Genomic DNA, 14,594 nt, shown 5'->3' with positions numbered 1-14,594 from the left:
AAAGAATGTAAATACTCCACTTTATAGATATGAATGAGGGGGAAGATAAGCTATAAAGTTGCTTACTTGTCTAATAAAGACTACAAATATTCAAGACCCATGGAACAGCTCATTTCATGCTTTTGCAACACTTCTTTGTTAAAAGCACAGAACAATAATGAAAATATTTTCAGTCTAAGTCCTCCAAACAACTTGATTAGTTTTTCTTCTTTGATAATGACTATTAATCTCCTGGCTTACTAGTTGATCTTCTCCCTCCTAAACCCTGTAAATGCCCTTGACATACATCTGAGATTGGAGTGGGGTAAAATAGTGAGCTCAAATCTTTAACTAACCAAAGATATAATTTAAAAGACAAGATGGTTTTATACCACCTAATTTCAATTTAGATTATTCCATCTATATGCCAGTTGACTTCTAACTGTAACTGAACCTACACATCTGATGCACAGAATTTATACATTAAATTACAGAATTAAATCCAGTTTCAAGCATTAACCTCTGATTCTACCTAGATTTTTAGAAATATTTCAGAATATTAAAAAATATGAAACAAAAATGGAATGAAGGAATGGTACAACCATGAGTAAGCAATAATCCATCTTATACTGTATTTGCATGTTTTTGCTTGTTGTGCATGTAGAAAATTTCTATTATAATCTGTCCCTTTAAAAATGTTACAGTATTGGAGAGAAGGTGAGCCGGTCCCACCACCCAGAAGGAAGCTACACTGCCGCCATCCCAGGCTCCTAGGGAAGAGAAGCTGGGCCATGAGGGCACCAGAAGCACCACCCTTCCCCCATAGAAATGAGAAGACACGTAAAGAAGCCTCAAAAACAGACTTCCGGATCACCTACAGCAACCCCAAAAGGGGAATGAGATGAAACAATCTGATACTCAACCACCTGGACTCTCTGAACTGGCAACAAAAGAGGCTCTGGGAAAAATGAAATCAGAAATAATTATTCAGATAACAGCAAACATTGTGCTCATAATGCAAGATATGATTAATAAATCTAGAGAGGACACAGATAAAAAAAATAGATGATCTGAGGAACATGATGGAATCCCAACATAGGAAACAAGTGGAATCCATAAAACAGATGCAAACTGATGTCCAGGAGATTAAAAACTGCATCAAAAGTCTGCACAGCAGAATGAACCAATGTGAAGATAGAATTTCACATATAGAAGATAAGATTGCAATTAGTGACCAGGAAAAGAAAAATTGCTTTAAAGTTGTAAGGGAACACGAGAAATCAATCCAGCAGCTGGTTGATGATGCAAAGAAGAATAACATAAGACTGATTGGAGTCAATGAAGAAAGAGGAGAGAGTGCAGATGACATAAAAAAAACTGTTCACAGAAGTGATGGCAGAAAACTTCTCAAGGAGGGGTAAAGAACTTGACATACAGATAAGTGAGGTGTTTGGACTCCAGCTAGCCTTGATCAAAAAAAATCTACACATAGGCATATAATAGTTAGGATTCCAGAAACCCAACAGAGGAACAAAATTCTACAAGCAGTGAGAGAAAAGAAACAAATCACATACAAAGGAAAGCCCATCAGAATCACAGAAGACTTCTCAATGCAAACCCTCAAGGCAAGAAGAGCTTGGATTGATATATTTCAAGCCCTAAAGGAAAGCAGCCTCCAACCCAAGTTGATGTACCCTGCAAAACTATCTTTCAAAATTGATGGAGAAATAAGATACTTTCATGATAAAGAGCACCTCAGGAACTTCATGAATACCAAACCGGCACTCCAAAAAATTTTAGACAATACCCTAGGAAAAGGCAATGAGGATCACAACACCAGAAACTCAGCTGAATGAATCCATTCAGTGTGAAAAATCAAACACAAAGGGGGAGAATCCAACAAAAAGAAAAAGTCATGATGAGGCTTTTGAAACTTTTAACTTCATCTCCCTAATGAGTGTATAATTCAATCCTGTTATTGTACTGATTAGTAATTTTTTTGTTGTTAAATTCTTTTATTGATACATTTTAGGTATACAACACAATTACATTTCTCACTGGGAACTTGTACCTTTACATGATGCATCTTGGTTCTTATTTTTTCTCCATTCCTAGTCCTCCCTTCACCCCCTCTATCCTTCCCTATTTACAAAGACTTTATTTCCATTTTTTCCATTTCTCATCAGTTTTTCTTTCCCTTCTTTCCTTTCCCCTGTGCCTCCCACTACCCCTACCCCTTTGAACCTTTTCTTCCTATTTTGCATTATCAATTATTCATTCTAATCATCGGTACATTTTAGGTATACAATATAATGACATTCATCATTGGAAATTTGCACCTTTACATAATCTCTCTTGGTTCTTATTTTTCACCCTTGCCCACCCCTCCCTTCAACTGCTCCATTCCTCCCTATTTACAAAGATTTTGTTCCTATTTTTCCATTTTCTCATATTAATTCCATTCCCTTCTATCCTTTCCCCTGCCCCTGCCACTTTCTTCCCCTTTGCCCCTTTTCTTCCTATTTCACAATACCTATTATACATTTTAGTACTTATTTACACTTTCAATTCGCACACCAGAGAAACTATTTGGTATTTATACATGTGTGTCCTATTTATTTCACTTAAGAGCATTGCCTCAATGTGCATCCACTTAGCTATAAATGTTTCTAATTTCTCATTTTTTATGGCTGAGTAGTACTCCATTTATTAAAAAACCCCAAATTTTCTTTATCCTGTCTCCAGTTGATGGACATTTGGACTGTTTCCAAGTTTTGGCTATTACAAATTGTGCCGCTATGAACATGAGCACACATATAACACTGGGGTATGATTCTTTTAATTCTTTGGGGAAGATCCTCAGCAGTGGAATAGCGGGGTCAAATGGGACTTCCAGTCCTAGTTCTTTGAGGTATCTCCATACGGATTTCCACAGTGCTTGCACCAGTCTACACTCCCACCAGCAGTGGAGCAGGGTTCCTCTTTCCCCACAGCCCTGCCAGCATTTGTTATTGGTTGATTTCATGAGAGCAGCCATTCTTTCTGGAGTGAAGTGGAATCTCAGCATTGTTTTCATTTGCATCTCTCGAATGACCAGGGATGTTGATCATTTTTTCATGTATTTATTTGCTATTTCTACTTCTTTGTCTGAGAAATGTCTGTTCATTTCAGATGCCCATTTTCGGATTGGGTCTTTAAATTTGGGAGGTCTGATCTTTTTAAGTTCTTTATAGATTCGAGATAGTAGACCTTTTCTGAGGAAAAGCAAGTGAAGATATTTTCCCACCTTGTGGGTTGTCTCTTCACACTGCTGGTGATTTCTCTTGCTGTGCAGAAGCTTTTTAATAAGAAGAGATCCCACTTGTTGATTGTTTGTGCTAGTTCACGGGCAACTGATGTTTTGTTCATAAAATCTTTTCCTACACCGATGTCTTCAAGAGTTCTACCTAAGCTCTGTTCCAACTAGTTCAGAGTTTCTATTTTAATATTTAGATCTTTAATCCATTTTGATTTTAGTTTAGTGCATGGTGAGAGATACAGATCTAGTTTTAATCTTTGGCAAGTTGAAACCCAATTTTTCCAGCACCATTTATTAAAGAGGCTATCTTTCCTCCAGTGAGGGTGTTTGGCTCCTTTATTGAAGATGAGATGACTGAGTGTGTCTGGCATTCTTTCTTCATCTTCTAATCTGTTCCACTGGTCCTCAGGTCTGTTTCTTTGCCGGTACCATGCTGTTTTTATCACAGCAGCTTTGTAGTAGAGTTGCAGGTTGGGGATTGTGATACCCCCTGCCATGTCTCTATTACCTAGAATTGCTTTTTCTATACTGGGTCTCTTCTTGTTCCAAATGAATTTTTGGATTGTTTTCTCAAGGCCCATGAAGTATGTTGCTGGGATGTCAATTGGGATTGCATTGAATCTATATAACATTTTTGGAAGTACGGCCATTTTCACTATATTAATCCTTCCTACCTAGGAGCAGGGGATGTCTGTTCATTTTCTGATATCATCTTCAATCTCTCTGTTCAGAGTGCTATAGTTTTCAGAGAAGAAGTCTTTGATATCTTTTGTTTGGTTGATTCCTAGGTATTTCAGTTTTTTGGATGCTATTGTGAAAGGAATTATTTGCCCTATTTCTCTCTCAGTGAGTCTGTCATTCGTGTAGAGGAAAGCTATTGATTTTTGTGTGTTGACCTTGTAACCAGCTACTTGACTGAATTTGGTTATTAAGTCTAGAAGACTTTTGGTGGAGTTCTTGGGGTCTTCTACATACAGTCTCCTGTCATCTGCAAATAATGACAATTTGACTTCTTCATTTCCTATCTTTATGCCTTTTATTTGTTTCTCTTGTCTAATTGCCATGGCTAATGTTTCCAAAACTGTATTGAACAAGGGCGGTGATAGTGGGCATTCTGCACTTGTTCCTGATTTTAGTGTGAAGGATTTCAGTTTTTGACCATTTAGTATGATATTGGCTGTTGGTTTTTCATAGATGGCTTCTATCAGTTTGAGGTAGAGACCATCTTTTCCAATTTTTTGTAGATTTTTTTATCATAAATGCATGTTGGATTTTGTCAAATGCTTTTTCTGCATCTATGGAGATAATCATATGGTTTTTGTCCTTGGCTGTATTGATACAGTGTATTACATTGATTGATTTGTGTATGTTGAACCATCCCTGCATACCTGACATGAATCCCACTGATCAGGGTGTATGATCTTTCTGATGATCTTCTGCATTCTATTTGCCAGTATCTTATAAAGGATTTTTGCATCTATGTTCATTAGTGAGATTGGCTTATAGTTCTCCTTTTCGGTTTGGTCTTTCTCTGCTTTGGAGATCAAGGTGATGCTTGCTTCCAGGAATGAATTTGGGAGAATTGCTTCCCTTTCAATTTCATTGAAAATTTTATACAGTAGTGGCAGTAATTCCTCTCTAAATGTCTTGTAGAATTCAGCAGTGAAGCCATCAGGGCCTGGCTTTTCTTAGTTGATAAGTTTTTGAGTACGTTCTCAATTTCATTGGTTAATATTGGGTTGTTTGGAATTGTTAGGTCTTCTTTGTTCAACTTTGGTAATTCATATATCTCTAGGAATCTGTCCATTTCTTCTGTGTTTTCCATCTTATTGGCATATAGGTTCTGAAAGTAGGTTTTGGTGATCCTCTGAATTTATGCTGGGATTGCTGTAACCTCACCCTTTTCATTACTAATTGCATGGATTTGGGCTTTTTCTTTCCTTTTTCTGATAAGTTTGGCTAAGGGTTTGTCAATTTTGTTGATTCTTTCAAAGAACCAACTCTTGGCTTCATTGATTTTTTTTGTATCATTCTCTTAGTCTCCATTGCATTGATTTCTTCTCTGATCTTTATAATTTCTTTCCTTGTATGAGCTTTGGGTTTGTCCTGCTCTTCTTTTTCTAGAAGCTTGAGGTTTAGCATCAGGTTGTTTAATTGAGCTTGTTCTGTATTCTTAATATGAGTATTCACTGCTATGAATTTCCCTCATAAGACTGCTTTCATTGTGTCCCATAGATTCCAATATGTTGTATTGCCATTGTCATTTAATTGAAGGAACTGTCTGATTTCTTCTTTAATTTCCTCTGTGACCCATATGGTTATTCAGAAGTGGGTTGTTCAATTTCCATGTGTTTATGAAATTTTTTGATTTTCTTTTGCTATGGATCTCCAATTTCATCGCACTATGGTCTGATAATATACAGGGGATAACTTCAGTTCCTTTGCACTTACTTAAACATGTTCTATGTGTGAGTATGTGGTCTATTTTGAAGAATGACCCATGTGCAGCTGAAAAGAATGTGTATTCCAATTTTGTGGGGTGGAAGACTGTAAACATCTGCTAAATTCATTTGTCCAAGAGTTCGATGGAGTTCTAGTATTTCATTACTCATTTTTTGTTTAGTTGATCTATCTATTTGTGACAGTGGGGTGTTGAGGTCCCCCACTACAATTGTGTTAGTGCATATATGACTTTTCATGTCCATTAGTATTTGTTTTATATAGTTGGGTGCACTGGTGTTTGGTGCATAGATATTTATGATTGTCATCTCTTCCTCTTGGATTCTTCCCTTTACAAGGATATAGTGTCCTTTGTCTCTCTTAATCAGTGTTGGTTTGAAATCTACTTGATCTACAAATAGGATAGCTACTCCTGCTTTTTTTCAGGTTCCTGTCCCATCAAGTATTGTTTTCTACCTTTTACCTTTCAGTCTATGAATTTCATTTTGAATGAAGTGTGTTTCTTGTATGTACCATATTGTTGGATTTTGCTTCTTGACCCGTTCTGCCAGTCCATTTCTTTTGATTGGTGAATTGAGACCATTAACATTGGTGGTTATACCTTAAACGTATTGACTTGTCATTGTCATGACTTTTTCTTTTTGTTGAGTTCTCCCCCTTTACACTTAATTTCTTATCTTGCCAGATGGATGCTTTCCTTCCTGGGGTTATGATCCTCAATGTCTGTTCCTAGGATATTGTGTAAAATATTTTGGAATGCTGCTTTGGTATTTACAAAGTTCCTAAGGTGCTCTTTGTCATTTAAGTATCTTATTTCTCCATCAATTTTGAAAGATAATTTTGCAGGGTACATCAATCTGGGTTGGAGGCTGTTTTCTTTTAGGGCTTGGAATATTTCACTCCAAACTCTTCTTGCCTTGAGCGTCTGTGTAGAGAATTCTGCTGTGATTCTGATGGGCTTTCCTTTGTATGTGATTTGTTTCTTTTCTCTCACTGCTTGTAGAATTTTATTCTTCTGTTGGATTTCTGGAATCCTAACTATTATATGCCTATGTGTAGATTTTTTTTTGATTAAGGCTAGCTGGAATCCTATATGCCTCACTTATCTGTATGTCAAGTTCTTTTCTCCTCCTTGAGAAGTTTTCTGCCATCACTTCTGTGAACAGTTTTTTTATGTCATCTGCATTCTCTCCTGTTTCTTCATTGACTCCAGTTAGTCTTTTGTTATCCTTGTTTGCATCGTCTAGCAGCTGCTGGATTGATTTCTCATGTTCCCTTACAATTTTAAAGCAATTTTTCTTTTCCTAGTCACTAGTTGCAATCTTATCTCCTATATCTGAAATTCTGTTCTCACATTGGCTCATTCTGCTGTGCAGACTTTCGATGGAGTTTTTAATCTCCTGGAAATCTGTTTGTATCTATCTTATGGATTCCATTTGTTCCATACTTTGGGATTCCATCATGTTCCTCAGCTCTTCTCTAGATTTATTAATCATGTCTTGCACCTTGAGCACAATTTCTCCTGTTATCTGAGAAATGATTTCTGATTTCATTTTTTCCAGATCCCCTTTTTTTGCCAGTTCAGTAGGTCCAGGTGGTTGAGTATCAGAGTGTTCCATTTCATTTCCCTTTGGGGTTGCTGTATGTGATCTGGAAGTCTGGTTTTGAGACTTATTTACTTGTTTTCTTATTTTGACTGTGGGGGTGGGGGTGTGCTGTTGGTGCCTGTGCAGCTCACCTCCTCTGAGCTGGGAAAGGTAGGACAGGGGCTGGGAGCGGTGGTAGGGATGGTGGCCCAGAAGCCCCTTCCTCTGGGCTGGGAGTGGCAAGAGTGATGGTGGCCGGGAAGCCACTTCCTCTATACCTGTATTTTTCTGATTCTAGAGTTGCACACCTTTCCTTGTTCTATAGTGGTTATTTGTCACCTTCTTATGTCTACTTTATAATTGGGTTTTCTATTAATGAGCTCTAAGAATTCTTTATATATTCTGCTCATAGGTTATATGCATTGTAAATATGATCTGTTTAAGGACTACTTTTCATTTTAATGATGTCATTTAAAGTTCTAAATTTTGATGGAATCTCATTTATCAAATTTTCTTTTATACATCATGTCTTTTGTAGTCTAGGTAGTTCTTGCCTACCCTGAATTCATAAATATTTTCCCTTATAATTTCTTCTTAAAGTTTTATACTTTTAGGCTTTCATATTTCAGTTCATAGATCCCTTCAAGTTATTTTCATGTATGGATATAAAGGGTTGAGGTTAATTTTTTATATACAGATACCAGGGGTTCTAGTGCTGTTTGCTGAAAACACTATCTCTTCCTCGGCTCTTGAATTGAGTTTATATTCTATAAAATGCTAATGTTAAATAATCATTCAAAACTCAGTGGACCATATATGTGTGGTTCTATTTCTAGATTCTCTGTTTTATTCAAATGATCTATATGTCTTTCCTTACACCAACACTGCCTTGATTACCGTAGCTTTAGAAGAAGTCTTAAAATTAGGTACTAAACATTTTCCAACACTGTTCTTTTCTCTTTTTTTTTTTTTTTTTAAATTTTCTAGGTCCTTTGTACTCCTACATAACTTTAAAATTTCAATATCCAGTTCTTCATTTATAGCAAGTATACACAGACCTGAATTTTTATAGATACCTTGTGTTTTCTAATCCTGCCAAATTCAAATACAAGTTCTAGGGGCTCCTAGAGATTTCTTAGTATTTTCTCTGTAGATGATCATTTCATCTACATATAAAGATTTTGCTTCTACCTTGCCAATCCTATCCTAATTGTGTCATTTTATTGCCAGACTATTTTGGTTTGGGCCTAGGTTTCAAAGTTTAATGGACAGATAAAGAGTAAGCATATCTGCCCTTGTTCCCCACCTTAAGGAGAAAGTATTGTATCTTCCCTGTTCATATAAGGCGTTCTCACTGGAAGTATGGAGTACATATCTTTAATCTGTTGAGAAGGTTCTGTTCTACTTCTAGTCTCCTGATAGCTTTTACCATGAACAGCTGTAGAATTTAGTCCAATACTTTCTCTCCAACTAGTGACAGGATCATATGGATTTTTCCTTTCCTCTGTTAAAGTGTTGACTTTTGGGGATGGGTCTTCCAATGCTGAACCAACACTTCCATCCCTATAACAGAACCACTTTCTGCATACTGCCAGATCTGACTTCCAATAGTTTGTTTTGTTAAACAAATTTCTATCTATGTTCATACTTTTTTCTTCTATTATCTTTATCCAGTTTTAGTATTAGCACAATGTTGAGTTCTTAAAATGAGGGGAGAAATGTTCCTTCTTTTTCCTGCTTTAATTGTTTGATATAATTTATCAGTTAAAATGTATATGAGCCTGCTGTTGTCGTCTAGGTAGGTTTTCAAGCTAGGAATATACTTTCTTCAATAGGTGCTATTCATATTTTATATTTCCTCCAGAGTTAGTTTCATTACTTTGTCTTCCAAGGTACTTCTTAGAAGTTGTCAAATTTATTTCAAAAAAGACTTTTGTAATATGCTTTCTATATCCTTTTAAATTCTGTAAAATCTGTGGTAATGTCTCCTAGATCTTGATATTGTAATTTTGAAAATGTATAACTGATATTGTGTAATAGGAATAAAAGGTTTAAAGGAGCAGGGGAAGTGGGTGGGGTAGGGTAAAGGAAAAAAGGGAAAAGAAAAAATATGAGAAAAGGAAAAAAATGGAAACAAAGTCTTTGCAAATAGGGAAGGGTGGAGGGGGTGAAGGGAGGGCAAGGGAAGAGGAAAAAAATAAGAACCAAGATACTCATGTAATGAATGTAACTGTGTTTTCTACCTAAAATGTACCAATAAACTTAATGGGGGAAAAATTGAAAAATTTAAAAAGTTACAGTATTTTGGCATATGAAAGACTTAAATCAGTGCACTGCTCCAGGCGAAATAATATCTAAATCACACTTATGATTATGTACTTCTTTTTTTTTTTACTGGATTGTAATGTTATATAATAAAAAATTACTTTGCTATTTCTCTTGAGTATATTTTTATATTTTTTATAGACTTGATATTATAATATTCCCTTATTTACTGTGAGTATATCATCTAAACAACAAGTTCAACATATTTAGTCTGCTAACTAAACATAGGAAATTTTCTGGTTTTAGGCAGGTTCTACATGGACACTTGATTGCAAAAGTTCTAGTAAACTTCCACAATGACTTTAAACTTGATGTGCATATTGCACAATTACATGTTTAAATGGGATTAACCTATTCAAAATGGTTGATCAATCCATCCAAAATAGTCAAAATTTTCTAATGTAAGGATCATATGTATAAAAATTGTAGAGGAAATGCAGAGAGCTGAGTTTCACATTTTTCTCAGTAATTCCTCAAACTTTCTATGGATGAGTCACCCAAGAAGAAACTAAAAATACAGAAGAATGAACATCACATAGTATCTACTAAGCCAGAATCTCTGGAGGAGTCTAGAAGTTTGCATTTGAAGATAGCTTTCCCAGGATACTGTGATGTATAATAAGGTCTGGAAAGTAAAAGATAAGCTTTTAATTCTTATTATAAATGTCTTCACTAAATGTCCAAATTAAAATATTAAAGAATCAAAATATGCTAATCTATTCTCCCAAACATGCTAAAGTTACCTATTGCGCTAACATCTATTTCAAAGCATTATTTTTCATTCTTGTTTTGTTTTCCTACAGAGTGAGTTCTTTTAGAAATTTCCAGCTTTCCACTTCAGTTTGCTGCCCAAGGCTTATAGTAAAAATCTATGTTCTGATTCTAATGGAGTATGCTCCTTGGAGCTGGACATGTTGCTAGACAATAACAGGAAAAGAAATGGGTGGGTAGAAAAGTAATAAAGGTGAAAGATCACTGGAATCACTGAGTAAATATACATAGCTGGATATTTTCTCCTGATTTACTCATTACATTTCAATCAAATGTACAGGATATATAATTCTTAACTGTTGCAGAGAAGATGAAAATCTGTATGGAATCAATCTTCTTGAGGTACAAAGGATGTAGAGAGAATTTACTTCTATAGCTGTAGAATTCACCAGGTTGATGCCCAGGGGATGGTTCCACAGAAAGACTCTGCACATCCTTTACTCCGTATGTTAAATGACTCAGCAGAGATTCTGGGAAGCAGCTCATATGGAAGCAGAGGGAAAATTTCATTAAATTCCCAATAATTAAAGGTTCTGTGCTTAATATTTAGCCTATCCTGTTACTTAGATCAAAGTGCTTGCACTCATCTTTCCTCTTTACTAGCAATCTTTATTGTTCTTTTATCCTCATTTCTTTTTACCAGTTGTTAATACTTATTTTAAGAAGACATTTTGTTATTAAAATATGAATAACTTGAAGAGAGCCTAGTCAGCTGTAAAGAAAAGATGAGATCAAAAATACAAAAGAGAAAAAATTCAGTAACAGTTGCAAAAAGTAAGAGCTACCAAATAAATTATACAAGAACAATGCACAAATCTATGCATATATATGAAAGGATGGACTTTTTCCATTAAAAGACAGAAACTATCCATAAAATGGGTAAAATAAAGTGGAGCACAGAGCTGTATCTTGCTAACAAACACAAATTTATGAGCTTTTTAATTTGTAATAAAAGACAAAATGATAAGAAGGGATAAGCCAAAATATTCACTTATCATTAGAGAAGGAGCAAGAAAGCACTGAAAATTTTGCATTTATTTTTCTTAAAACCAAATGCTGGGGTAGCATATTTAGAGACTAACCAACAGCTCAGACATTCTTTGGATTTAATGCATAATTAAAATAGTCACATGCACATCCTGAAACTAAAAAGTAAAAGGTTATTCTTAAAATCATGTATCAGTAAAACTTGCTTGGAACTAGTTATACAATCTACATGACATGTATACTACTTTGTAGCACAAAATTTCTCAGAACACACAGGAAAAATAGAATAATTTATATTTATGAAAAGTGCTATTTCATGAACAACTGAAACTCAGAAAAAAGTGATAAGAATTTTCTAGGACAACTAATGCCCTGTTTCTCAAAATCCTTTACAAAAGGAGGTAGATTCATAAATTAACAGTTCAAGGTCTGATATTTTAATGTTACTTTTTTTTTCTTCTTTTCCTTTTCCTCTGCTCCCAGTTTAAGTTTAACTTCTTCAACTGTAAGGGCTCCAAGTTTCTTATTCTTTGGTTTCTTTACCTTTTCCTTGATGATAGCTACATCAATTTTAGTTTCAGTAGAAGGTTCCTTGGGTTTTGCAACTGGCTTTTCTTTAGGTGGAATAAACACTTTATTTCTTTCCTCTTCTGTCTTACTGAGAGCTTCTGCTTGATTATCCTGTATTGCTTCCATTTTCTGTCCCTTCTTCTGATTTGCCTTCAAAAAGTATTCACCACTAGCCAATTCTTTGTCAACCTGACTTTCTGGCCCTGGTGGTAGGAATGACGTATACGCTTTCTTAATAGTTTTCTTCTTTGGTTCTTTGTGTTTATTCACATTTTTGTTTTTGAACTGTAGCAAAAATCTTTCCCAACTTTGTGATCATAATTCAGAATCTTTTGCCAACTCTAAGGTTTTGATATTATAAATTGGATGAATATTCTTCATGGTATCTAGAACTACTTTTCAAACCTCTTTTAAGGCACTAAAAGGTCCAATGGCTGAAACTGTTTCCCTGAACCATAATGTAACAGTTTGTTAAGAGTTCCAATGCCTTCAGAGTAGATCCTTTGGGACCAATAAGTCATTGTCTTCTTTTTATGAATCTCTCTTTATTTTTTACTAAAGAACCTATTTTGATGTCACATGCAACATTATCCTGAAGAATTCATACTGCCTGTTCAAATGAAACACTTCTTGCTAACAGTTTTATTAGATCCCTGGCCCTAATGATGATGTATGGATCAAAAGTCTTTGTAGTACAAACAGTCATGCTGCCCTCAATCAGGTCCAGGGTTGCATTAATGTGGTGTTCATTCAAAGCTTTCTGCACCAAAGGCCAACACTCTTTCAAGTAGACCTCTCTATATTTAGGGAACAAAGTTGCAAAACTGCTCTCCTCCAAGAGTCCTCTGGGCTTTTCCTCTTTAGAAAAAGCTGGTTCTTTCCAACCATCAGGAACAGTGAGGAGTTCTGATTCATCTCGGTTCTCTGGCTTTGGTTTCTGGCTGCGAAATTCATTTTTCTCAGGTGCTGCAGATGTACCGTTCTGCGAGGAGGACGCCATTTTCAAACTGCTACAAGCACATATTTAAATGAAATAAAAAGACTGAAAGTAAAGAAAAAGGCCAATGAAAATCAAAAGTTTAAATTGTTGCAAAAGTTTGGTATAAATGCTAAATTAAATAAAAAAGGATTATATGAAATAAGAAATGTAGCCAGATATAGTGATACACTACTGTAATCCCAGCACTTGGAAGGCTGAAGCAGGAAGGTCACCGCGAGTTTGAGGCCAGCTTAGGTTATGTAGTAAGTTAATGGCAATTCTAAACTATTTAGCAAGACCTTGTCTCCAAAAAAAAAAAAGCAGAAGTTAACAAGAAGTTATGTCAAGTCATATAACCACACAGACAACCAAACAATATATCAAAATCCATAAAAGTATTATCTACATAAGAATAGTGTGGTAAAAAGTTATTGTATGATTTTAAAAATATCTTTTACATAACTGGACAGACACTAAAAACTAAGTTATCTAAGAAATTAAAAATTTAGTCAATATATTTTATAAAATAGGAATATAAACATATTTTTATAAATCTTGGATAAAACTACAAATTTTCTTGTATATATGGAATATTTACAAAATTTTATCACAAACTTGGTTACAAAAAAAATTTTCATGTATCTGAAAGATTTGGGGTTTTATAGGCTACAGTCTGCTCATAATTATATTTAAAAAGAAAAAAATGAGATCTAAATTTGGATAAATACTTAAAATGAAAATGTGGAACTTAAATTATTCCTTTTTATTAGTATATATTTGTAACACATATGTTTCCTTTCCTTGTGGGGAACTGGTACATGTACATAATAAATCTTAACTCCTTATTTTAATCTACTTTTCCTTCCTCCCCTCCTCCTACATTCATTTCTTGACCTTCTTCCTTTTTTTTTTTTTTTGTACATGTCTGCAATACATAATTACATTCCTTGCATGGAGTTGGTGCATGTACATAACACATCTTAATTCTTTTTTCATCTCCTTTTCCTCCCTCCCTTCTATGCCATCTCCATCTCTGGATGCCCCTCCCCTTTTAGAAATATCTATCTCCCTAATTCCTATTATTTATCTTTTATTTTGCTCTTTATTTATACTTTGAGCCCCTTGCATAAAAGAAATCATGCAATGTTTAAGTTGTGTGTCTGATTTACTTTGCTTAACATTATTGTCTTATAACACTTCTTACCACAAATCTATGGTTCAAAATAAAAGTACTGATTAGAAGGCAATGTAAAACCTTAATACATTGCCCATTAAGTAGAATGTTAAAAAATGAAGGGAGAAGGTGGCATTAGTAAGACAGCAAAATCCCAATTACTAACCATGAGTCCTCTGGAAAAACACAGAATGTAAAATGATAGCCATAATATATTTACAAGAATCTTAGAATCCAGTTAAACAGCAAAAATGGTTGAAAATAGCTACATTGATGTTAGAAAAAGGGTTTCACACACACACACACCCTCAAGCTCAGTGCTGTTACTGGAGGTAAAATGCCTGTAGTAGTGACTTCCGTGTTAGGGAAAGAGAAAAGTGGACCAGTGATAGCACCAGAGTAGCTTGAAGGCTCCAGGGCCAATAAATAATGGAAGAACAAACAAACACATCCTGTGATGCACTG

The 14,594-nt window shown here is 35.0% G+C and overlaps 1 pseudogene; it reads right to left on the bottom strand.

The window, feature by feature from the left end:
- Window positions 1-11,791: 11,791 nt before the first annotated feature.
- On the bottom strand, window positions 11,792-12,976 carry LOC101704973 (KRR1 small subunit processome component homolog pseudogene; annotated as a pseudogene).
- Between the last annotated feature and the right edge of the window lie 1,618 nt (window positions 12,977-14,594).

Source organism: Heterocephalus glaber, unplaced genomic scaffold (assembly GCF_053883595.1).
Source record: "Heterocephalus glaber isolate CG9 unplaced genomic scaffold, H.glaber_assembly_v1.0 deba00001481, whole genome shotgun sequence".
Classification (NCBI taxonomy): Eukaryota; Metazoa; Chordata; class Mammalia; order Rodentia; family Bathyergidae; genus Heterocephalus; species Heterocephalus glaber.
Note: the sequence above shows the minus strand (reverse complement) of the source record. Positions and strands in the feature narration are given on the sequence as shown.